The sequence below is a fragment of the Cygnus olor genome, chromosome 1 (assembly GCF_009769625.2).
Source record: "Cygnus olor isolate bCygOlo1 chromosome 1, bCygOlo1.pri.v2, whole genome shotgun sequence".
NCBI lineage: Eukaryota > Metazoa > Chordata > Aves > Anseriformes > Anatidae > Cygnus > Cygnus olor.
Genome location: NC_049169.1, coordinates 91,138,326 through 91,163,208, shown reverse-complemented (window position 1 = coordinate 91,163,208; position 24,883 = coordinate 91,138,326). Strand labels below are relative to the sequence as shown.

Sequence of the window (24,883 nt, the reverse complement as noted above, 5' to 3'; positions counted from 1 at the left end):
ACATGTAATCAATCAGTGAGCTACCTGTGAAAAAAAAAACCTATCTTCGTACTTGATATTTTAAGAGATTATGAGAAAATGTTTTGTTTTGTATAAAACATAGTACACGGGCTTGTGCAACTGTATCTTGAAGGAAAGGTTACATTCACAGCACTTTATTAGTAAGAACTTAATTTTTCTTCTGGTGTCTAGTTCTTCACTTAAAAATAAGAGCACCTAGAAAACTCTGTGTTGGCTGTGCATCTGGTGTGAGTGATAGGAGTTATTTCCTATCTCCTGCCTCACGCAAGATGCCCACATTTGTCTCTCACAGGGCCAATGGTCAGCCTCAGCGAGGAGTGCACTAGGAAAAGCCAACGTTTGAGCCCACTGAACAGCCTGCATCCCTGCTATCTCCTGGCAGAGAGAGTTGAACGCAGCTGAGTGATACCATCTCCCTGCCCTTCTCAAACTGCTGCTCCAGTCCACACAACAGCACTGCGGGGTGCACCGTGATGGTAAGTCAAAAGGTGTTCATGATATGGCTGTCTGCGTAATGCATCTGAGCTTGTCTGGACTAGGAAAACTAGCTTATGTATGTGTAAATCTATCTATAGAGATATATAGTGAAAGATACACACTGTGTCCAAGGATTCCTGTGCCCCTTTGAAGATCTGACCACTCTCTGCTGGTCTCTGCTTGCAGGGCTTACCCTCTCTCTGCTCCTCTCCTGGCCACCTCCCTCCAAAGAACAAACAGCTAACACCGCTGTGCCTGCCTGACTTAATTAGTGCCAGTTGTGGGTGGAAACCAATTCTCTCGTTCACTTGGCTGCTCACACACACGCACCTTTCCAGGATGCAATTCAATGTTCAATGGCAGAGAGGAAACGCAGATTAAGACGTGACCTGAGAGTGATGTCAGCTCTCTGGTCACGAAGCTAGTGAGGAGTAACCACACTGATGGAAACACTCCCTAGGTGCTGCACAAATGGCAGAGCCCTTCCTAGAGACTTCCCAGATACACAAAATGTTAGGCACAAGCTTTGCTACCTGGCCATGAATTCAGATCCAAAGTTATTCTATCAGTATTCTGCTTTCAGCTTGACTTTGCTCTCTAATTCAGAACGGTATTGCAGGCAGCGAGGAACAGGGCTACCAGTAATTATCGACAAGGCTGCACCTGAGGGTACCCTGCAGCATCACATTTATGGCATTCATCAGATGGGTGGGAGACGTGAGCAAATGTGCTCAGGTATGAAGAGGAGTTGAGCCATGATCCCTGTAAGCATGTATGAGCTATGACCAGAGTGTGAGATGTGCCAGCAACTGTCCCACCTCCCTCCCAGCCTCTTCCCTGCACAACAAATGGTTGGTGAAAGACGTTCAGTCAATGTGAACAATGTTTTTGATGGTAAATAAAACCTACCTAAAGGAAAAAAAAAACAATGCTCAGCCCTGCATCACTTAGCCATTTATGAAAACTGTATGCCTAACCAAAGGGAACTCCTCGTCAGGTTACAGTATATAACAGAAACAAAACAAAAATGTAAATAAAGAAAAAGAACCCCCTCCAAGAGCATAATGAATTATTATTTAGTTTTAGAGTGCAAAATGCAGGTGGGGCATCTAATTTGTGGTGATTTTCAGTGGAAACTCAGCATTTCAGTGCCTTTTGAAATTTTCCCTCATAATTTGTAACTAAGAGCCTAGACTGTGAGAAAAGAAGTGTCACGATCATCTGGATAAGTGAACTAAATGGTCCGTCTTACTTCGGCACCTTCGCAGAAATTAGTCTGAGAAGGCTGGTTTGGGATCCCTTGTGAATAACACCTTTACTCTACAAAGCAGGAATAATGACAGTGCCTACTCTTACATATCACTTACAATCTGTAGCACTCAAAGTACTTTACAAAGTACAGGAGTAATCCTTTGAATGACCTACTCAAATATGGAGTCAGGAGTTCATGATTTGTTCTCAAAAGAGGGAAATGGAAGTAGCAGCAATGTTCTTGTTTCATCCAGTTGAAACGAAAACTTTCCATTACACTGAGTAAGCCATATGTGCAGGCTTCGATGTTGATCAAAATGTGGTCAAGGTGGCAATCACTGAGTCTGGGGGCACCACTTAAGTACAGGTTTAAAACCAGATTGCTCCCTTCACTGCTATGTTCACTGAAGGTGAATGTCCAGCATGTTTGAAGTGCTTTTTTGAACCATAAACCTCTGGGCCAAGAGAGAAACAAATTCCTGTCTCAAGTGAGCTTTGCAACCTGCTTTCGGATATATAAATCTCAAGGCACCTCATGTAATTACAGTTTCAAGAGCAAAATATAGGAGGAAGTATCTTTAAAAAATGTTGCCATCACTTCTGCCACATAGGTATTTATGATCTCATCTCTATCTGCAGGGTCAATACCTCCACCTAGAGGTGGCTTTCCATAAGAGTGTCAAATTTATGTTGATGCTTTTGTAAAACCATTCTGCAGAAATGAATGGTGTGGAGGCTGGGGAAAACTCATGTCTGAAGCCGATTATTCCTGTCTGGCAGGAGTCCTTCCTTCCATTTTTTAAGTTGTGACCTATCATTTCCCGGTGATTCAGTGACACTTCAGTGTTAAGCCAGTGTACAGAATCAGTGCAAAACTTAGACACGGATGCAAGGCTCTGGTGGGTTACCCAGTGAAACCAGCTGGCAGTTCAGAGGAACTAGAATTCTGACTGGTTTACTTTTAAGATCAAACCTTGTCTTTCTTGGCTTGCTGGAAGGCTAGGGAGCATTCTCACTCTTCTGTTGGTGATCACTCCTAAAGTCTCTGCTTGGAGGGGGTGAAGTCCTCCCTCCAGCTTAATAGAAGACATCTGCAAAGCTTTATCCTCAAAATGCTCTTTAAAAGTGTCACACAGGGCCCTCTACGCAAAGGTGAATTTTACAGAATGGTGTCACATTAATTCCTTTAGTGCACACACATCTCATCTCTGAAATCTGTTCTTCTTACTTCAGAAATTGTTAACAAAATATTTTTGCATTCAGGAGCCCTGACTGTTTTTGCATGTGTGTCTTGTACCCTGGTATAACTTTAACCATACTCAGATACAGTTGCTTTAATTGCTAGCAGCTGAAGACCTAGAATGGTTCACATTTATTTAATACTTTTTCATTTTTAATTCTTACTTACTGTATTTTATTTTTTAATAATTTAATAATGTATTTAAGAGTTGTGATTTAGTACAGGGACAAACCAGTGAGTGTGTTTAAAAAATACAATTTTTTTCAGCTTGTAACTTCCTTTTTGGTTTTGGAATGCAATTGACATTATATTTTTCTGAATTATGAAAACCTTCAACAATTGCATGATTCTTGGAATATCAGGAAAGTTAAGTCTGTCAAAACCAAGAATGGTGCCTTAGAGACAATGAATGAAATCTTGATCATTGAAATAAATTATACAATCTTATTTGATATCAGGGAAGCCAAGCATTTATTATGAATCACAATTACTCAGAAACTAGATGTGCTACCTTTGCAGAGGCTTTCTACAGAAAGCTTCACATCTGGGTTTTACACAATTTAACTGAATGTAAGGTTTCTGAAAAACCTTAATGGGAAATGTGCTACTGTTAGGTCTCTACACATAAATCACCATTCACTTTATCCAAACGTACCTAGCGAAACGAGATAGGTTCCTACCATCCCGTTTGCACGCTTAGAATAAATTTCTGGCTTTGTTTTGGCTTTGCTGCTCACGTTTCAGAGCCGCTGAGCTGGGTCCTGAGCAGGTGGATGCAAACCCACCCCAGGCCTGCCGCCGCCCCCTAAGGCCTCACTGGTCTCAGCCCCAGGTGGAGCAGGGAGGCCCAACCCCTCGGGGCCTCCAGAGCCGGGGCACGCTCAGCTGAGGTGCCAGGAGCCCCCGCTCAGCCTGGTTTCAGAGATCAGGGTTTGGTTACAGCTTTTCTTCAGGATTCCTGGGCGAGTAAGTGCAGAGGATGTGGCCTGTTATCATGCTGATGTCTGGTCTGTAAACTGGGAATAACACACTGCTTCTGCACCTTACCTTGCACATCTGCCTGCACTGGCACACCTTGTTAGTTACCATCACAACATTGAAATCGACATCCTAAGATAGTTCGTGGCCCCAACACATTCATCGTTTTAAAAGCATGGTGAAGCAGTGTGTGGGGAATCCTTCACATCTAAAGACACTGCATTATTTCATCAGTACTAATCAGTGTTAATCAAGCCTATCCATTAAATTAACAGATAAGTAATGCCCAGCTGAAGAGCTCAGCAAGTGCTGGGGCTTTTTCCTCAGGCAGTAGAAGTCTGTGTATCACAGCTCTGCTCTTGCTGCTCTACTTCTGCAAGCTGCCCCCAGCACCAAAGCTGCTCACCGCACCCAAGGCCAACACACCACTCTCCCAAGCCGCTGCCGCAAGGTGGGTGAAGATGATCAGGCAGCCTGTAGCTGGGTGACTGGCTGTTTTCTGAGCACCCCAGCAGGGTCTTTCTGCCCTGGCAGGCTAACCTGCCCTCACTGACCTCAGCACTAGGAAATGAAGCTCTCCATATGTATACCAAGTGAAATCCGGGGAAAACTCTAGAAAAAAAAAAATCTTAAGGGTATCTAATACTACCTTCTGAACCTGCTGGCAGTTTGTCACTCCTCATCCATTAGACTTTGCCCCAAACCGGTGATGGCACCAAACATTGGTAGATAAGGCAGGGTTGATGGTCCACACTGTTACACTGAGCACTGATGGATATCACGACCGAGTGACACAAGCCTTACAGACAGCAAGGGTGAATGCTAAGAACAATACAGAAGCAAGCAAGATCAGTGTCAAAGAAATGGAGCAATTGTGTTGTTCTCTGAGTCCGTGAGGCCTGTAGTGAGACAACTGAAGAGCCAAAACTTTGCCAAGTTGAAGCCACCACCCAGGACTTAGATTTTTATAGTGGTGGAGGGAGGACCTTCTTATATAAAATATCTAACTGGATAATCCATCTCAGGGGGAAAAAAAGAAGATTTTTAAATATTCTGTTATGCACAAAGTAAGTTAGTAGTTAACCAGCTAGGCCCACATGGTATGTTTGATAGTAGGGAGGGCGTGAGTGAGGAAGATTAAGGGTTGTAGAAACACAGTCGTGCAACTATTCAGCTGATTTGTATGAATGTCCTGGTGTTTCTACCCATGCTTCTTCCTCTATTTTTCTGTTTCATTTTTTTTTAAGAAAACATGCTGGATGCAATCCTGGTTTCTCTGAGATGAATGGAAAAGAACATTGACTCACTTTGTGTGGGCACTGTGGAAGAAAGTTTTTTTTGTTGTTGTTCTTTTTTTTTTTTTCATTTTCTTTCCTTTTTTTTTTTTTCAGTAGGAACTTAAATAACAGGCTGGATGGACCAGTGTAGTGAAAGACGACCGAGACTGCCATGCAAAAAGTGGTTGGCGGTGTTGCGATTTTTTTTTTTTAAGAAACTAGGGCAGAAAAAAATCGTAGGTGGCTTGCTACTTCACAGGGGGTTGGGAGATGGTGATGCAAGAGCAGCCATTTTGTAAAGCTGAGCAAATAGGACACACTGTCATTGACTAGTCACCGTGCTGAGCTGGAAACCTGGAGGACTATGTTTTATTCCTAGATTTAGTGCCAAATAATAAAGGTTCATACCAGCAAAACCATTTTGCCAGCACTGCATTTTCTGAGCCCATTCTCTATGGCTCTCTCTTAGAATTGTCCCATGGGGCAAAGCAATGTTTCTGACTCTCTGCTTCTCAAAGTATGATTTAGATAGAAAGTCCTAAACTGTTTTAGACCCATTCTTCCTCCCCCTTGTGAGCACACAGGTGATGTTTTGTCTGCTGGATCATGCCACATGGTAGCAGCCAAACGGCCACCCAGATTTCGGTGCTGTCACCTCTGTCCAGTCGTGTTGCTCTGCCCACAGCAGTTCATGCACCGTGCACACAGGCATCTGGGCTTTACTCCTGCTGGTGTTGACTTGGAGAAGTCCTCAGCAACGTTCTGCAGCTGCACTTTTGGCAAAATTGTATGATGCATTAACTGTCCAGTTCTCACACCATCCTGTTGAAATACAAACAATAAATAATGAATAGAAATGGCAGACATTCACTATGACTAAATGTTATCCAGACCATAAAACCCAAACAGAAACTACAAATAAATGTTCCGTTGCATAATTACAACGGGAGATATTTCTAGCATTCAGTCATGTGAAGTAACATCAAAAAAAGAGAAAATGCACTCAGGGAGTCTAAAAAATAAATAAATATTTATTTGAAAACTGATAATTGAATAACAGTCTCTTCAAGAGAGGCTGAATATTTACTGGTTAAACCAACAACCATGACTTGGCTGAGCCACAAGCAAAGCTGCTGAGTAGGTGATGTGCTGCAGGCAATTTATACTTTGCTCTTAGCTCCAGTTTTAGATCATGATGCTGTCTGTAAGCCACTGGCTGCAAAGCACTTCTTTGCACCAACTTTGTCCAGCCTTTTGATTGTAACAGGCCATACCTTCCTCATCCATCAAAGAAGCAGAAATTTGTGTCTTATGTTTCTGATCCCATGCTTTCCTGACACCCAAGGAATATGTCATGCAGCTCCATCACACAGCTTGATACCCATCCACAGTCACCACAAGAATAAGGGGACATCTCTGTTTTGGTCATGTGCATTTTGTTAGTGCTGGGAACATTATTTGCTCCTTTCCACATCTAACAGGCTTCAAGAAAAACAAGAAACAAGCAGTGGACAGGATTAGAGCTTGTGACAAGGCTGAACTTGGCCTACTGGAAAATATTACGTTTTTTAGAATATACTTATATTGTGACAATTCACTTGTACTTGACCAAGGCGTTTTGTCTGGCCACAATAAGAGTAACAAACTTGTATTTATTTATTTTTTTAATCAGTTAAAAAAAGGGCACACAACACTATCCATCCCTGAATGACACCAACACAATCTTTTTAGCTTAACTGCATTAACACCAGAGCCCTCCTTCACTAGTAAAGTCAGCAATCATATCTCTTCAACTTCTAGCATAAAGTAGGGTGTGCTCAATTTATCTACTTTCCAGCAAGTCATCTTCCAAGAAATAGTAGATTTTTATCACCTCAGCTAGAATAAATGTAATTCCTTTATCATAAAAGATAAGCAAGCCTGTGTCTTAGAGATTACTGCTGAGATGAACTCTGCGCTTTAATATAAATAAATATATCCATTCTAAAAAAAGATGTAGGAAAAGATCTGTAGCAGTTTTAGAACATTATACCTCTGTTGACTTCAGTGGAACTATGTTAATTTATATCAAATGTACGTCTGGCCTTGCATCTCCAGTGGTTTCTTCTCAGACAGATAGTAGAAATTAAGTGTGGGAAGCACAAGAGATAACACTGGAGATCTAGTTCCACATATTAAATGTTAGTCAAGATTACAGAGATCTTATTTCTAATGGTGTATTCAGATTCCTTGGGATTAATTTTTATTTTCCCAGTTTGGGTCAGGCACGAGTACATAGGATTTAGGTCGTATATTTAAGGGTCTTTCTGATTCAGCACCTAATTGTGCTTATCAGATGATGATTTGAAAGGGGCTGAAGTCATCAAGTAATTGATGCCTTATCTGCAAGAAATTATTCTCTTGATAGAAATCTCTGAACAATACAAAACCAATTATTATTTTAGGAACTTTTAACTAGAGACAAATGCATCCTAGAAAGAAGGCAGTATAATTCCTAGTGACAAAACCTCATAATTCAACTGTTTCATTCAGTTGTAATGATTTACAGCCTTTCCCCTGGAGAAGGCTATGTGAAGTGATCAGAGTGGTCATAAAATGAGATGAAGTGAACTTTCTGATACTCTCAATTAACTGTCCTGTGGCCATTGGTATGTGCCCAATAAGAACTTGCAGTTATGTTGTTAGCTTACAAAACTAGCTAGGTTTATCAAATTAAGATAAAATCACTTCCTTCTTCCCAAGGAGACAATTTACTGGCTTTTTGCCAAAGATTTGAGGCTGGGGAGCAGAGAATAGAGGACCACCTTGGACACCAAACCCCATCGAGTGCAATCACAGGCAGCCTTATCTGGTTGTTGTCACTGCCTGCCTATTCTGCCTTCTCTGTAAGGCTGGCTTTTTCAACTTACCACTGGAAATCTTTGATTCACAAATGCTCTAGGGTAAGCACTGTGTCTGACAGAATTCTGCTATAGTTCAGTGGTGAATCAGAAAGAGGATCAGTAAGAAATATTTTTTGATTGAAGGGTACAGCATCATGTTTTGTAAGAAACTTTTGGAAGGTAACATGGAGGGTTGCTGCCCTCATCTATCTTCCCAGAGTCCTCAACAGTGACAGCTGTAAATCAGAAAAGCAAGGCCAATGGGATGATGCTACCATTTCTCTTCTTTCTCTCTGAGAGCAAGAAATGCGAGGTCTGACTTCCCTTTTCCTAGAGAGGTGAATGGGGTGATTTCAAGTGTAAATGAGGAAACCTTGGCAGTCTAAATGAAAGTTGTAGGAATTAATGTTTGAGAAAGTCAACCAAATGGACTAGTCTCACTGTCAATAAAAATAAATGATCTAAAACATTAGCTAAATCATGAAGAAAAGAGTACTCTGAGCAAATGGGTCTCAATGAAATGCTGTTCTGGAAATATGAAATTCTGCAAGTGGTTTTGTAGAAGAGAACACATAGTAAACACAACCATAAATCGAAACAGTAATGCAAGTTAAGACTGAGTTAATTATTTTCTGATAGCAAATCTATTATGAGTACATTTAACTCTTGGGCAAAAACAAGCAAATCTCTTGAGACAAAGTCAAGCTCCCCTGCACATGTGTGTTACATAACATCTGTGCGGATTATCTGAAGGCATTTAAAAAGCAATTTGGTAATTTGCTTTAATATTTTCAAGATCCTGCTAAGGTTATTTTCTGTGAGACAGGAAGTTGAAGGACAGTTCCCTAGCAAATTACCTGTTTCTTTTTGTGGGCTCTGGGCCAAATTCAGCGGTGAACTTTTGGGTCATTTAGTGTGCACATCAACAGCTTCACTCTGGTCTCCTTTACAGAGGTAGTTCTCTGGTGTTGCCACCCTAGAAGAAGCATAACAATTTCTCTAGAATAAATGGCAAGAGAACCAATGACCAGACAAAAACTGACTACGGAGCATTTACATAGGACGAAATTGTACTTCCACTGCCACAGGGACAAGCTCTTATTTTACATTCATCTAGATCTGGGGTTGTTTGCCTACCGTTGGATCAGCTGTAGACACAATGTGAATTCAATGGAACTGGGAAAAAAAGTGATCCAAAAGATTAATTCTTGCCAAAACCATGGTATGGTTCAGGTACAGGTGATTACATAGACATTGATTAAATCTGAGAGATGCCTGCTTTGTCATCTGTTACTAACTCTGCTCTTCCATCCCTTCACTATATCCATGGCATTCACTTTGTGCAGTCAGATGGTACAAGTTCTAATAATTTGGAACTTACATATTTTTTTCTGATTAATTTCTGACCAACTTGATAATGTCTTTGGTCACCTGGCCTACCACCTCTCTTTCCTACATTTTGTTGCTTTTCTTCCCCCCAGAATTTCTGTCTGAATTTCCTCGTACCAGAACAGAGTGTCAGTTTGAAGTGAGATTCATCTCCTGTAACTTCAGAGGCCTACAAGGCATAGATATCTACATCTAGGTGAGTTTCTCTTTACAGTCAGTGAAGGGAAACAAGCACTTATAGGATGTGATTCATATGACCTATTTTAGACCTACTTTAGATGGAATGAATCACAGCCTAGACGGGCCTATTTTTCCTTCCATGGACTCAAAGGGAGCCTGGAGTGACTTGTTCATCTGCGGGTATCTGCAGTCTAGATACCTACACCATAGATATCTACATAATATCAGACGAATCCTACCTTTGATTGAAAGCCTCACTGGAACAGCAGCTTAGCTTTCCAGAAACCTAACACTTACTGTCTGGTGAAGGCATTAACTCCTTTGAATTTGGCTTTCCTTGGTATTCAGACTCTTCTTCACCCCCAAATATTCTTCATTGTTAAAAGCAAAATTACTGTGTCTTTTGATTTTTATTTATTTATTGGCGTGGTTGCTTCTTAGATATGCCTTTCCTTTTCACCTTCTTCATTCTTTGTCTTAGGAGTGCTGCTGATAATAAACACTGAATTGAAAAGAGAGAGCAAAAGGAAATCTTCATCTTCTACTAAGAATCTGATGAAAAGCCCTCAGATAAAGTCAGAGAGATGCTGGCTTGGGTGTCTATGTTAGATATAAGAAATTTGTGCTGGAGTGTTGATTTTCTGTTATAAACTACAATTGTTCTTTAATAATTCCTAGCCTTGCAAGAACAAGAGGGCAAGTCTATCCATGTTTTCTTATGGTTTTCCATCTTCTGAATCCTGAACTTCTTGCTTAGAGACACATCTTAAAGCAGCATTTTTTTTTCTATATCTGTAACCTCATAACTCTTTGTTGGAGCAAAGTTTTTATACTCATGGACATAAAGGCATCAAAGTTCAATATTATATTTCACAATATCTAAACTGTGTTGATGATGGAGCCCAAAGAGCATTCAAAGAATATGAGAAGATAGCTCAGCAATATGATGAATCATATAATATCCCGAGTTGGAAGGGACCCACAAGGATCATTGAGTCCAATTCTTGGCTTTACACAGGACCACCCAAAATCAAACCCTGTGTCTGAGAGCATTGTCTAAACGCTTACTGAACTCCGGCAGGCTCGGTGTCATGACCATTGCCCTGGGGAGCCTGTCCCAGTGCCCCACCACTGTCTTGGTGCAGAACCTTTCCCTAACACCCAGCCTGACCCTCCCCTGTCCCAGCTCCATGCCATTCCCTCGGGTTCTGTCGCTGTCCCCAGAGAGCAGAGCTCAGCGCCTGCCCCTCCGCTCCCCTCGTGAGGGAGCTGCAGGCCGCCATGAGGCCTCGCCTCAGCCTGCTCTGCTCTGGGCTGAACAAACCAAGGGACCTCAGCTGCTCCTCATATGTCTTGCCCTCTAGACCCTTCGCTGTCCTTGTAGCCTTCCTTTGGATGCTAATAGTTTTATGTCCTTTTAATATTGTGGCTCCCAAAACTGCACACAGTGCTTGAGGTGAGGCCACACCAGAGCAGAGCAGGACAATCCCTTCCCTCAACCAGCAGTGCTGTGCCTGATGCACCCTAGGGTAGGGCTGGCCCTCATGGCTGCCAGGGCACGCTGCTGGCTCATGTTCAATCAACTTGCTGTCACGCAGAACCCCCAGATCCCTTTCTGTGGGGCTGCTCTCCAGCCTCTCGTCCCCCAGTCTGTACATATAGCCAGGACTGCCCTGTCCCAGGTGCAGAATCTGGCACTTGCTTTTGTTGAACTTCAAGTGGTTGGTGGTTGCCCGGTCCTCTGATTTGTCAAGATCTCTCTGCAAGGCCTCTCTATGCTCAAGAGAGTCAACAGCTCCTCCCAATTTAGTATTGTCCACAAACTTACTTAGTATTCCTTCAAATCCTGCATCCAAATAATATATGAAAACTTTTAAGAGAACTGGCCCTAAAAAGCAGCCCTGCAGAACCCCACTAGCGATCGGTTGATAGTGATGAGGTTAACAGCCAGTTGTACCAAAAGACTGGAGAATCTTTTGCAGCTCAGTCATGCTACTAGAGAGCAGAAGGAATAAAAGAAGTAAATCAAGTCCTTGACATTATAATGCCAAGGAAATGTCCAGAGGAAGAAGAAATAAGGGAGATACATTTATCTACTTGAATGAGATTTGGTCAGAAAAAATCCACAGAGTAAGGGTACAGATGGCTGATGCAAAAGTTACCTCTATCTCAAGACATGACAGTGAAAGCCAGAAATCCACCAAAGATGTAAACAAAGATTGAATACCTTCAAAAGCAAATTTATTGGAGAAAATACTACATATTAAATAGACTGGATATATAATAAATGTCATATGAGAGAGATCAACACTTTCTTAGGCTATTCAGAGAAAGAGGTGATGGAAATATTCAGGCAGTGTCTCTCGTAGCAGTACGGTTACTGGGTTAGCCACAGAAGCCCTCCATCAAGCACACAGAGGGAAATGTGGCATTTAAACATTATGAGGACATAGAGAGGGAAGCCTAGGGCAGACAGAAATGACCAATCCATGTTTGTGTTATGGTGGTTGAGGAAGGACACCAACTCATCCTGAGAGATTATGACCAGAGAGCAGGAAGACAGTCATTGTAAATCTGAACTCCTACTGTGTCACCCTTTTGCCATCTCTCCATGGACGTCTAGCAGTCCATGCACAGCATGACGGAACTCTTGGTCCTGTTTCCAGGGCACCTAGCAAAAACCTGTTACAGTAGTCTAAGAGTGCAAGGTCTTGCATTTCTCATTTTTCTACCTTCTTTTCTTCTTATCTGATGTGCTATGCATTGTCCTAAGTCTTGTTTGAAGTTCTGTTGTGAAGTTGCTACTCCGTGGGCTTCTCCCCCCTCCCCACTCCTACTTGTAATAGTACTGCCAGTAGTAAATGATAACACTGCCAATAATGAACACAGGTTAAAGCCTTTTAGTAAAACTAAAATAATTAACAGAGTCTAAATCATATCTTTAAACATAGTTGTAGTTTCATTCACTACTGTAAATTTACACTTGAATGAGGGAAAGAATCAGGAGTAGAACTGGAAAGGAACAGTTTTTTTTTTTTTTTTTCCACGAAAATATTCAAGATCTTAAGGAGTATTCATTACAAACCAACATGAAATCAAAGGAACTTGAATTTTTCTGCAAAAACAAAATTTCCTAGGGAGAGAATGTTACTGGGTGAAAAGTAAGGTGTCAGTCAAATTTCAATACTATTTGCTCCATTTTTTTAAAACAGAAGGTGGTTCCAAAATGCACTTTTTACAACAAAATGTGAAAAGACAGAATGTTTTCTAACTGAACATCTGTTTCTTCAAAAAATTCCATATCTCTAATGCAAATATTTTTTTAATAAAATATTTGAAGAGGCCTAGCCAGGAGCATTTTTTATAAATGTGAAACAAATTTGAATGAAATTAAAATTTGCCAAGTGTCACTACATAGTTTCAATCTTACTTAGGCCTAGTAAGTATTATTTTGATACAGATAAGGGAAGTAAAAGGAAGTTCACTTTTCTCTGTGTTCCTTTGGTTAATTAATTATATAGTTTTGCTTACTTAGTATGGCAAAAGTAGGATTTTGGGGGGTATAGTCAAAAATACGTAAAACTTACAAGGGCATTTAACCTAAAGAACAATGCTGGTATGGAAACAGATAGTCCAAAAAGTAGCTATGAATAAGTTGGCAACAAACAGTTTCTTCCTGATGCTTCAGAGAGGATTTGGAGCAACCTCCAGGAGGAAGGTGAGGGAAGGAAATCTATCTGGTGAAGTGATACATTAATAAAATGGATTGACCTGTTAAAAATGGTATGACCTGTTTGCCTCTGATAAAAGAGAGTTGGACACAGATTTTTACACAAAGCTAAGTGATGAATACGTCAGTTAAGCCCAAATGATCGGTTTTGTTTGCTATAGCCTTCAGAGTACTTTCTCATTACCTAGCAGTGCTTCCAACAAATCCTTGTAAAAAAAAATAGTTAAGACATTTAAACATGAGAGAAGAGGAAAAGATGGGTGTGAGAGGCAACATGCACACACTCTGATTGTATGCTTCACTCTTAGCTCTAAACCATCTGAAGCAAAAACAAAGAAACAAACAAACAAACAAAAAAAGAAAGAATGAAAAAAGATCGAAACAACCTATTAAAGTGGAAATACAACCCATGGAATAGAGTACTGGCCTAGCTCCAAGGAGAGCAGGGTTCAGTTCTGGTCTTAGTATGCTGGACGACCTTCGCTGAATCCCTTTATCTCCTGGTTCCTGAGGTTCCCCATCAGCAGTGATCGTTAGTGTTGATGATTACAACCCCTTTCCTCAAGGGCTTTGAGACCTACACGTTTAAATTACTGCATAAGATAGATATTACTTTGCCACAAATATAATGACAGGAGACTTCATTGTAAACTTTATCCACTATGATACTGTGCATGCTTATTTCTACATGGACAGCAGGACCTGGGGCATGCTTTTTAAAAGTATTTAAGCATTAAACACTTAAAGCACCTTTTTTAAATATCAGCCTCAGCAATCTCAAAAAGAAAAAAAAAGTGAGATGGCAATCTAAATTAGAGTGGAATTGCTCAGGAATTCTCAAGTTTAAGTGCAAATAGATAGATATTCACCAAAAGTGGCAGAATAGCCTGTCTTTGATTTTTAGGTCACTACAAAGTTGCAGCAAATAGTTTTGAGGATGTCCTCACCAGCGCTAGTGTTAAGACCCCCCGTGTCCTCTGAGTAAAAGAAGCTCACCCACAAGAAAATTCATGATGGCAGTTCACAGCACTTAATTTTTATATATAATGGGCTGCCTAGAGCACGTAGGTGAACACTAAGCCACATGTCAAGAGTTCTGGCCTGACATTAACTGCCACGCTGTATACTGTAATTTCTATCTCTGGCCATTTCCTTTGTAAATTTTCTCTCTGATTCGTGTCCCAGTACCCTCTCCCGAGTCAGAGAGCAAGACATAGCAGACCATCAGCATTAGGATATTCTCAAACAAGGAACAAATGGGCTGATCACACTTCCCAAGGAAAATAAACCCATTAAAACTGTCTAATTTTGCAAAGGCTATGTTAGGGCTCCGGATTATTGCTCTTTATCTGGTTTACCTAACCATTTACCTTGCCTGTTTTCCCATGTGTTTCGGCCTTAGATTGCTCTCACTGCAAAGGGCCTTATTTTACAGGAATGCGGTGGCTATGTTACTAAAAATAAAGCTGGCCTGGCACTAATGGTTGGCATAGTAATCACCAAAATTTATTTTGGCACATACCTACAGATTTGGAACAAGCAAAACCTAGAGTGTGTTTAACATTGTTTCAATGAATTACTGAACGACTTCTTTACTTTTTTCCTAGAAAATAAGTTATTATTTTCTTTTCTTTAACCAAATAATTTTATTTTAAGCTGCTTTCTTTTTATTAATGAAACAATAACATGACAAAAGAAACTTTCAAAACCAGAATAAAATGTTTTGAGTGATCTCATATGAAATATAGTTTTAATATAATTCTCTCTGATTAGATTTTTTTTATTATTATTATTATTTTATGTTTTGAATGACAAACAAACCCAGCAGTGGTCAGTTATAAGACCTCTCACACTCCCTGCACAGTCCTGCAGATCGATAATATCAACCTGTGGCATTTTATATCCGCTTCTGTTTGAACAAGTACAATTAAAGGGCAAAGTGAGATACAAGGCAGTGGCGTATCAAGCCTTTTGTGTTTAGGTGTCATACCTGTGCACTGTATATACAATTTCATCAGGAGTCCAGCAGCTAGAGGTGACACAGCTGTCCCCTAGAGGCAGTCTTGCTTTTCCGTATCGTAAATTGGGATAAAGTCTATATGGCTAAATCTATGCTGAGGTTGAAACAGATTATCACGGAGTACTTGGGAATTATAACTGACATCCCTGTAATTTCTCCTATTCACTGCAGTAAGTTGATTTAAGTATAGCAGAGAACATGGCCTACAATTATTTCCTGTTTATGAATTTCCTATTTGTTACTTTTTGCCCTCAGAGACAGCCCAGAGCATATTCAGAGGCTTATTAGGTATCAGCAATAACAGGCTAACAGCCATAAATTCCATCAATTGTTCTTCATGTCCTAGAACAAAACTCACTGCCTAAAACACAATATTTAATATTTCTTGTGCTCCCAGCAAGCTTGTTTCAACTTCTGTCCCTTCCTTTTAGAAAAAGAGAAAGTGTGTATGGTGGAGAATGTGTCAGAGGACTTTGGTTGACATGAAAGGGCTACATCATCTTGAGCTGCAGATATGCAACTTCATTCGTAAAATGCATGAGTAATTATGTAGCATAATTACATGGTCCATCCAGGTAATTGCATGCGAAATTGAGCATGGTGTCATGTGCTAATGAGGTTTACAGCTACACATACATTTTTGTGTGTGTGATTGCATTGATTAAGATATTTTAAATCTGCTCTAATAGTAAGGATTATTCAATTGTGTGATTTAAACTACTCCCAACAGGGTGAAAAGCATACCACTGCAGAAGTTTAGCGTGAGGCCTTTTCATCACTGATATTTTTCAAGTGGAAATTGAATTGGGCTGTTTCTCCTACCACTGTTGGTTCAGTTACTGTGCAAAAAGCTGCCTAGGAAATCAGGAAAATAACTGAGGTCCTGCTACCTCTGTCTCGTGTCCATAGGCTGTGCACAGAGTGACAGATACAGTGTGCAATGTGCAAGCCGGGTGTTTGGCGCTGACTTATCAGAGCGGTATACAGATGGTTATCCTATTGCCTCAGGGAGTGAGCAGGAGGAAGGCCTGGTAGACCTGCCCCAGTATGATTTTGTTCCTCAGGCTGTTGGGGAGGATGTCCAGAACTGCTCAGAAAGCTGCTGCCCTTCCTATTTCTATACTTTGTGGAGCCCCTGGGTGTGACAGGGTCAGCCTGAGGCTGTGTTTCTGCATAAATCTGCAGAAGTCACCATCCCCAAAGAAACTGCAGCATCGCCTGCTTCCCAGTGGTAGGATGTACTTTCAAAAACAACTACGTTTCAGAGCTCTTCCCCCCTATAGCAACTGTAGTGCTGTAGTCCCTACAAATAACACAACCAGCAGGCATGGGCTGCATCACTGCCCCTGCTGAAACAGCTGTCCTCCTCCGTGCCCTTCTTCCTCCCATCTTCATACGCTCTATTATCAAGTACTGGAACGCAGAGGAAGGTCCACTGTAGTAGAGGAAGGCAACGGCTGGTCAAATGACCCTCCTGACAGGAAAATTACGCCTGAGGTATCACCCCTGCGATCCTGCCGTCATCACCGTCTGTGGGTATGGTAAGGCTGAATAGTCCAGAAGAGTAGGCGGGGAAAGGTGTGCCTGACCAAGGAAATTAGAGACTTATTAAATGCTCATTTACAAAGGAAGGTGAGATCATACCGGAACGCAGCACCTGGCCTTTCTTGCAAGTTTATAATACTGACACCTGCTAACATTAAAAAAAATACCCCATTAGGAAAATTATTTCACCCACACTGTCTTGCAGTTGTCTTTTCTCTCACTGAAAATGACACTCTTCCTACTGGCTACCGTAATAGTGGAAACAAGCCTAAAATGTGAGCGTAATTGAGAACTCTTTTGTATAAAATTATCTCATTCAGACATACTGGTTCTAGGAAGTCAGGCTAATGTAATGATTATGGTAGGAGTCTAGAAGTCCAAGGCTGCTATTCCTGATTTGCGTACTGACTTGTTTTATGACTTTAGAAGCAACTTAACTTTTCTGTGATTCATCTCCTTCAGCTGGAAGATGGATACGATAATGTTTGTTTATTTCAATTAAGTCTTGAGTGGCTTAAAAGGGATTAATTAACCTCCATCAGACAGACAACTTAGAATGGTAATAATGCATAATGTTAATAATACCTGAGTAACCCTAAAATGAGGAGTGGGGAGGTCTTCTTGAAAGAAAATGCTGAGCTTTAACTAAAAGATGATATGAATAGAAAGGACAGACTCTATGTTTATGACTGAGAACAGAGAACCTACTGAGCCATCTAGTCCACTCTTGACCAAGACAAGCTAAAGTTTGTGTTTTTATTTATCAGTAAACTATGTGTCTTCTAATTCCACCTTGGCTTTTGTTTCATTCCGGTCAGTTGGGGAATGTTTGCATCTGCTCTTATGAAATCCCATTCACATCTCTCAATATTTCAAATTAATTAGCCTGTCTCAAACTTGGGTATATCCTCCAAAGTCAGTTCTTTAAATACCTTATACTGTTAATATTTTCAATACACAGTGCTTGGAATCATACCACCCTGCCCAATGAGAGCATTAGATTTGCAACCTGCTCCCCACCAGCATGGCTATTCTTCCAGCACAGGTGTTAAGAGGTTGCACTGTTAGTTCTGAAAGCCTGGCCTGGTGTTCTAAGAGATATGGAGTAAATCTCTGTAATTTGTCTGAAGATAACTGAAATACATCAGTCTATAATAGCTGAGGCTCTAGCCCTACCATAATAATTAAAAGCTGTGTTGGTGTCAAGAAAAATGCAGTCTGAACCTGTACTTGTCTGCGTATTTAAAACCAAAGAATTTAGGGCCGAATCCAGTCCTTGTGTACAACTGTGAATAAGTACTTGAGGGTAGGTTTGATTCTTCTTGTCATAGATGTACCAGTCTCCCAGTGGAAAGCACAAATCTGAAGACCGTTAGGCTACAAGATCCATCTCTTTCCACGAGTGGGTTAGGAGTAAATGGTGCTCCAAAGGTAAAACTTGTGACTGCTGGTGTGCATTGCCAGGTTATCATTCAGGTTCATTCATATTTTCTGAGGACATTAAGGCAATTTTGTCACTGCATTCACATGGTTGTATCTATAATTAATAGAGTTTAGAATTAGTGCTGTTTGGAAAAGTTGCAAGCACAAAGACAACCTAAAAATGACCATCATTTTCTGTGTGGTTGACCACTTTCACTCCCATGTCATCAGTAAGTTAAATAATACTGGAACCAAAGTATTGCTGAGAGAAAACTCACTTATCAGCCCTCTTCAGTGGAATGACTGCTTCTGTCATTATAATAAACCTTCTATATAATAAAACAGACTGCTCCTTCCTCTGTGGAGAAGCTATTCCTCTCCAAATATTAGTTGATTTTAATTAGACCCTGTAGGTCCCCCAGTACACCACTAGGTCTCATTCATATGTAACTTCCACAGTTTTCCTTGGTGTGTTTATCACAAATAAGGTATTAGTGGTATTTTAGCCTTCACAGTAAGTGCTTGTTTCGAAGTATTGCGCCGAGGGAACTTGTGGTAACATTTTCAAAATCACCTAAGAGCCCAAGTTCCACTTTCCACAATGAGCGAGGTGCTGAGGCTCCAGCTGAACCAGCTCACAGGCAGCCAGGCAGCCATTTCAGTGCAGTCTATGCGGCAGCTGCAGCCTGGCGTACGGAGGTGCAGCCGCGTCCCTTCTCTTGGTCACACCGGGCTGCTGAAGAGAAATGTGTGCTCATAGAGCCTTCTGGATGTCTCCTACCTTATCTGCATTCATTCAGGATCCCTATGGCAACTACAGCAATTGCTCACTTGGAATAGTCATCTCAGGATGGTATTATATCTTTTTTTTTTCAAGTGATTTAGCAATTGAAAGTAAAAAAAACCAGTAAAACAGCATCAATGACCCAATAACTCTATGGAGACAATGTACAACTACTTAAACAGACCAGTAGATGTCCAAAAACTGCTACTGAGTGGAACAACTGGGCTCAGCAAAAAGCTACAGCCTTCCTCTTGGGCAGCTCAGCACTTTTCCTTGGCACTAATTAGAATGGGGAGAAGGGGAAGTAGCCTTAAATCAGAAAGAAACCTCAAAAGTTACATTTAGGGAAGGACTAGCTTTTATTTAGCTCAGTGCTTCTGAGGTCTCTAATTTCTAGCATCATTCTCTTGAAAGGATTCTGCATCTGTTAAGTAAAATTTTTTCTTACAGGCTCTAAATGGCAATGAAAATTATATAGTGAAGGAGTCAGTAAGCATTGGGATATATTTCTTTTCTCCATCTGATTATTGCTTAGAATCCATATCAGATTTTGACCAGAGGTTGTTGTAGGAGTATTGGTTTCATTCAGTTACTGCAGAGGTGTTATTTGAACTGTATATCAATAAAGTTTTGATCAGTATCAGGGTGTTTTTCATGTCTCCATCCACAACCATTTCATGGAAAATGTCTGTTAAAATTCTCAGGTCTTCATGGTATGCAGAGGTTTATGGTGTTTCACTTTGAAGATCCATAGCACAATCCCCAGAGTCAGCAAATGTGAAGTCAGTCATATCACCCCAAGGCCTCTACATCATATTTAAGTCAATTTAATCACTTTTAGAGTAAGATTTTAGTGATTAGCAATACTTGAATTGAGCCTTCTTTTGTTCTTTTGGAGTAGATATCAAGAACTACTTATGTTTTGATTTTTTTAGATGCAGTTTTCCAAAGTGGTCGTGCTTGGATTGCCATATTTACATTGCTCACAACTCCAGTCAGCTCGCCTTTCAAGCTGGATACTGCAACATGTGAACATGCAACAGGTCACAAAATTGTAAGCTTCGCTTAAAGTTAAATAGTAATACACTCATGCTTGAGAAATTGTGGCTTTATGCACCACAGTGATCTTTGTAAGATTTACTATAAAACTTGATCCTAGGTTTGTTAAATACTGACTGTTGTAGGACCAAGAAATGATTTAGTTTCCATGTTTAGTCCCTAATAAAGGTTTAATGGGGAAAAAAAAAAATAATCACAAAAACATCACACATGAGTGAGGCAGTGGTCCTGACAACACACTTGGGGACAGGTTGATAAAACTCTTTCTTTCATGGGAAAGAATTTCTTTATATCTGAGTGAGAGCAATAAAAATAAATAAATAAATAAATAAATAAGGAAAATTTCAAAAATTCATTGCAAGTTATTTCTGTATTAAAAAAAAAAAAAGTTTTGAGCACTTTGAGCCTATCCTGGTTTTTCCCATACTAAACATGAGTGAGAGGAATCTGTGTGTTTATACATCTAGTCACAAAAATATTTTAAAACATTACTGAAATCAAACATTTGAGGATGAAATGTGTCCCTTTGGAAGCCAATGGCTTAACCAGTGACTTCAGTGAGTCCATCCTTACTTGTCATTATATCTTGAGATTGAAACCCCTAACTTCAGAAATTAAGAGGAAAAGTAGTTGTAGAAGGCATGAAGAGAAATCAGATTTTCTATTGACAGCATGGAAATCTGACTGGCACCAACATTCAGGTATAATGAGAGGCAAATCTGAAGATACAAACTTGGACTGAGATTATTGGCAATCTAAAGTTTGCTTAATTCAGAACTGAGAAATATTGAAAATTTTTAATATTTCACATTAACTTTTATTAATTTTTCACATACGTAAACATCAAAAGGTACAAAATAGAAATAGATGCTTTTGCAACTTTGTTCTTCAAAATCTATTACATTTAATGAATTTCCTTTTTCATATGTGTATATGGATTTTTGGATTTCCATGTGAGTCACAATTAAAAATCTGAAAGGAGAAAATAGACATATATAAATAGATAGATACTTTTAAAATCAACATATGTTCAATTAAATTGTATTTTGCAATGAGGTCAGCCTCCTGCTTCAGAAGCTTTCCTGAAAAATATATTTGTGTGGATGAATCATTTTAAGATTCAACAGTCAGTGGAAGTTGACAGAGGCTTTTCATATGAAATATTACACAACCTTATGAACATCAAAATTATATGGCAGAAGCTGTTCTGTTGAGCGCTACAGTCACTTTCCCAGGATCAGATCAATACATTTTCTGTCAAGGAACAAAATCTTCTAAAACAACCAGAATTTTTTTTTGTAAGAAAATGTTATTTTTAATACAGCTAGCGGTGTAAGTCTATAGCAGTACAGACACAATCACTTCTTATTGAAGCAAACTAAGGAGGTACTACACAGTACATTTTCACAAACTCACATCCATCACACAAAAGTGCCTGGACATGCTTAGCTTTTCACAGAGGTGCATTTATTTCAACAGGACAGATCTCTGCCTGTAGAAGAAGCACATATGCTTGGTCTTTTCAAAATCACAGTCTTTGGTTCTGATCATACAGGCAACCATGAAGCTCCTGTAACTTGGCGAAATCCTATTTTCTACACATGCAAGGGTTGTCTTGACAAACAGCTCTCAAGGTATAGCCAAGCCCTGGAAACATTCTGCACGTGCATAGCTTTTAGGTGAAGCTATAGTTAAAGACATCACCTCATTTGATCCCAGTGGATCTAGCCACAGTCGCAGATTTGTTTTTAAAGACTCTATGTTGTCTGCAGTTCTTTAAGCACATTTGGGACATTCAGAGTTGCTTTCAGGGGCTATTAAGACCTCTTTCTGTATGAAACAAGACAAAGATAAAAGAAGGGGGTGAGATTTCTTTGCTTTTTAAGAAATTAGAATCATCATTTGAAGTCATTATTCAGCCTTTTCTGTTTGTTAGGCCTTCTCTTCCATTCTCTAGCAGACAATGTCCCAGTGAAGGTCAAGAGTTAATCAGTAAAAATAATTGGTTTCCTGTGTTGGGGAAGAAATAATGTCATCAGACCAATAGTTGTAATGATTGTAGAAGAAATAAACTAGTTATTGAATTAAAATAAAAATAAAATAGCTATTGAATTTGGTCTTTAGCTTGGGCTGAAGAAGGTGTTTGAGTGTGTACAAACTTGAGATTATCTGAAGTAGAGATCCTGTGATGCTTAATTTAAATCCTGTGGATAGGAAAATGGCATTTTTTAGGTTCTTTGTTGTAAATCTTCATACAGAAAAGCTAAGGGTAATTGTGACACCATGTAACTTCAGGCACCTGGGTACTTTTGCCATAAGACAATCTCTTCAGAGGCTGCTTATAATCGGTGAGGGGAGCTGAGCAACCACCAGAAGAAATCCAGAATGATTCTATGTCCAAGAGGAGCCTGTTTGTCTTTGGTAGTTAGAGGCCCTGAAAAACACGCACAAAGTTTTGCTTTTGTCTCTGAACTAAAGCACATAACTGGATAATAACTGGATAACACTGGTTTTGTTTGTCCTTCATCTCTTGCAACAGGCTTAAGATGCCTCAAGGCTGTCTCTTCTAACAGAGGCTCGGGGAAATGGAGTGAGGGCCACAGAAAACTTTGTGAAGCAACTACAGAAGAGGGCAGTGTTTGCAGTGCCTGGTGGCTCAAGGGGGAGTTTAACAGAAAGTTAAGGCCTGAGCTTCCAATGCGCATCTCCACCTCCATGATGTTTACCTGAACAATACGGTTCTGAGAAGACACCCTCCTGTTTCCTGATGAGCTGTCATCAGCTGTATCACTTTCCAACAGGTAACCCAATTTGAGTAGATATCTTGCTCAGTATCTCAATACCCTCTTTCTCCTCCAGCTAGGAGTAAAATTCTCTGACAAGGATGAACAGTCTAGATCCAAGGCTGTTTATTGAACTTCTGCTAGTGCAGCAATCCCTTCAATTTCTTAGCTATCCTGCAGACTCTCAGGAGGCAAGGAAAGGTACATTTCCCTTTTCTTCTCAGATGTCACGGTGGTACCCCACCACTGTGGGTACCCCATTCTGGTGTCTGGGTGACACAAGCCACAGTGTGGGAGACTCAGTCCTCCACTGGCTCATGCTTCTTCTCCTTGGATTCTTGTAAGAAAGAGAGCGGAAAAGAAACACGTCTCGAGATTTCCCTCGTCCAGGGACAGCAGGCAGGCCATAGCTCACTGCAAGCACCCTTGGACAAGTCTGTTCTACCATGTAGTCTTAGCCCACCTACAGCTCAGGAGGCTCAGACTGGGTCTGGTAGAGATGACTATCCCCATCCTGAAATTTTAAGCAGTCCTGTGCTTGGTCCCAGAGTGCCAGCAAAAAGCAATATTTGAGCTAAATTTTAATTCAAGTTCTCTTCAACCATTTGTTTTTTCAAAGCTGTGAGGCATCAAGCTTTCATTGTCTCCAGCCAAGAGAGAATGTAAAACGGCCCCAACAGGTGCTGGGAAGAAGCATTTCAGAATCAGCTCATAACTCAACAGACACAAAGTAAATGTATTCAATAAATATTTTATTTTGACACATAGTACACATTCGTACTTTAAGCAAATACTATAGCCAAAGGGATGCTTACAAAGAGATTGACACAAAAGAAATAGCAAAGCATAAAATTATCATTTTCCTGAACAGAGAGATTTTTGTACTTAGAAGAATTGTAATATTCTTTATTGAATACCATTCATGTGCTCTGTACTGCTGAGAATCCATAGCCAGCCTTGGGATAAATATTTTCAGAGTCATTTAATGATTTGGAGACTAAGGGCCATTGACAGTAGTAGTTATTAGGTGCTTTTGATGGTGTTACTTGTCTTCTACAGTCCACAGGGCTCACTGTCTAAACCCTTGAGGTCATTAAGAGACTTTCCATTTAGTTCAACGGCTCTACACCAGTCCTGCAAGGTGCTGTGACCTCTCTAGGAGGAGGCGGGAACCTTTCTGGAACAAGAGATTGGTTTGGACTAGGAGAGAGAGTTTAATTAGGGTAATACAAGGTATTTTTAATTAGGCAACACTCACTGCTAAAATGCAAACAGCAGAGGCAGTGGCACTAGAATAGTGTTTAACATGTATTTTGACCTTTTAAGTGAACGACGAAGAAAACCAGTGAAACCAACACCCCCCATTTGATTCAAACTGCTGCAGTCTTCACTCACACGTTAGTTAGGGAAAACTCCAGTAATCTTTGGCAAACCTGAAGCATTCAGTCAAGATTAGCAAGGCAAAAAAAAAAATGACTCACCTTGTTCTCTTCTGTCTACTCAAATTTGAAAGAATCTGGGCTGCTTGTTGTTATGAAACCCAACCTTGTGTGGATTCCAAGCTGATGAGCACGAGTGCCTGAAAATATCAGAAAACTGTGGTTTAGCAAGAGAAATAGAGAGTGAGTGGAGGAGCCATCCTGTTGACTTTGGAAGGAGCGGCAAAAGTTCCACTGACTTCAGCTGGGTACGAGCCAGGCCCACCGGGCATAAAACTCCACTTGGCATCTCTTCCATCTTCCACACACAATACTGACAGGGGTCCTACAGACAAAATCTAATTGATTGTGGCACTCAGACATCACCCCAAAATTGTTCCTTTGTGGCAGAGTTTATCCCCGTGTA

At 40.4% G+C, this 24,883-nt stretch overlaps 1 long non-coding RNA gene across 1 annotated transcript; it reads left to right on the top strand.

The window, feature by feature from the left end:
- Positions 1–317: 317 nt before the first annotated feature.
- LOC121075665 lies at positions 318–23,264 on the top strand. The gene is made up of 3 exons (XR_005823096.1): positions 318–497; positions 20,132–20,250; positions 22,795–23,264. It is a non-coding gene; the product is annotated as an uncharacterized LOC121075665 (long non-coding RNA).
- Positions 23,265–24,883: the final 1,619 nt, after the last annotated feature.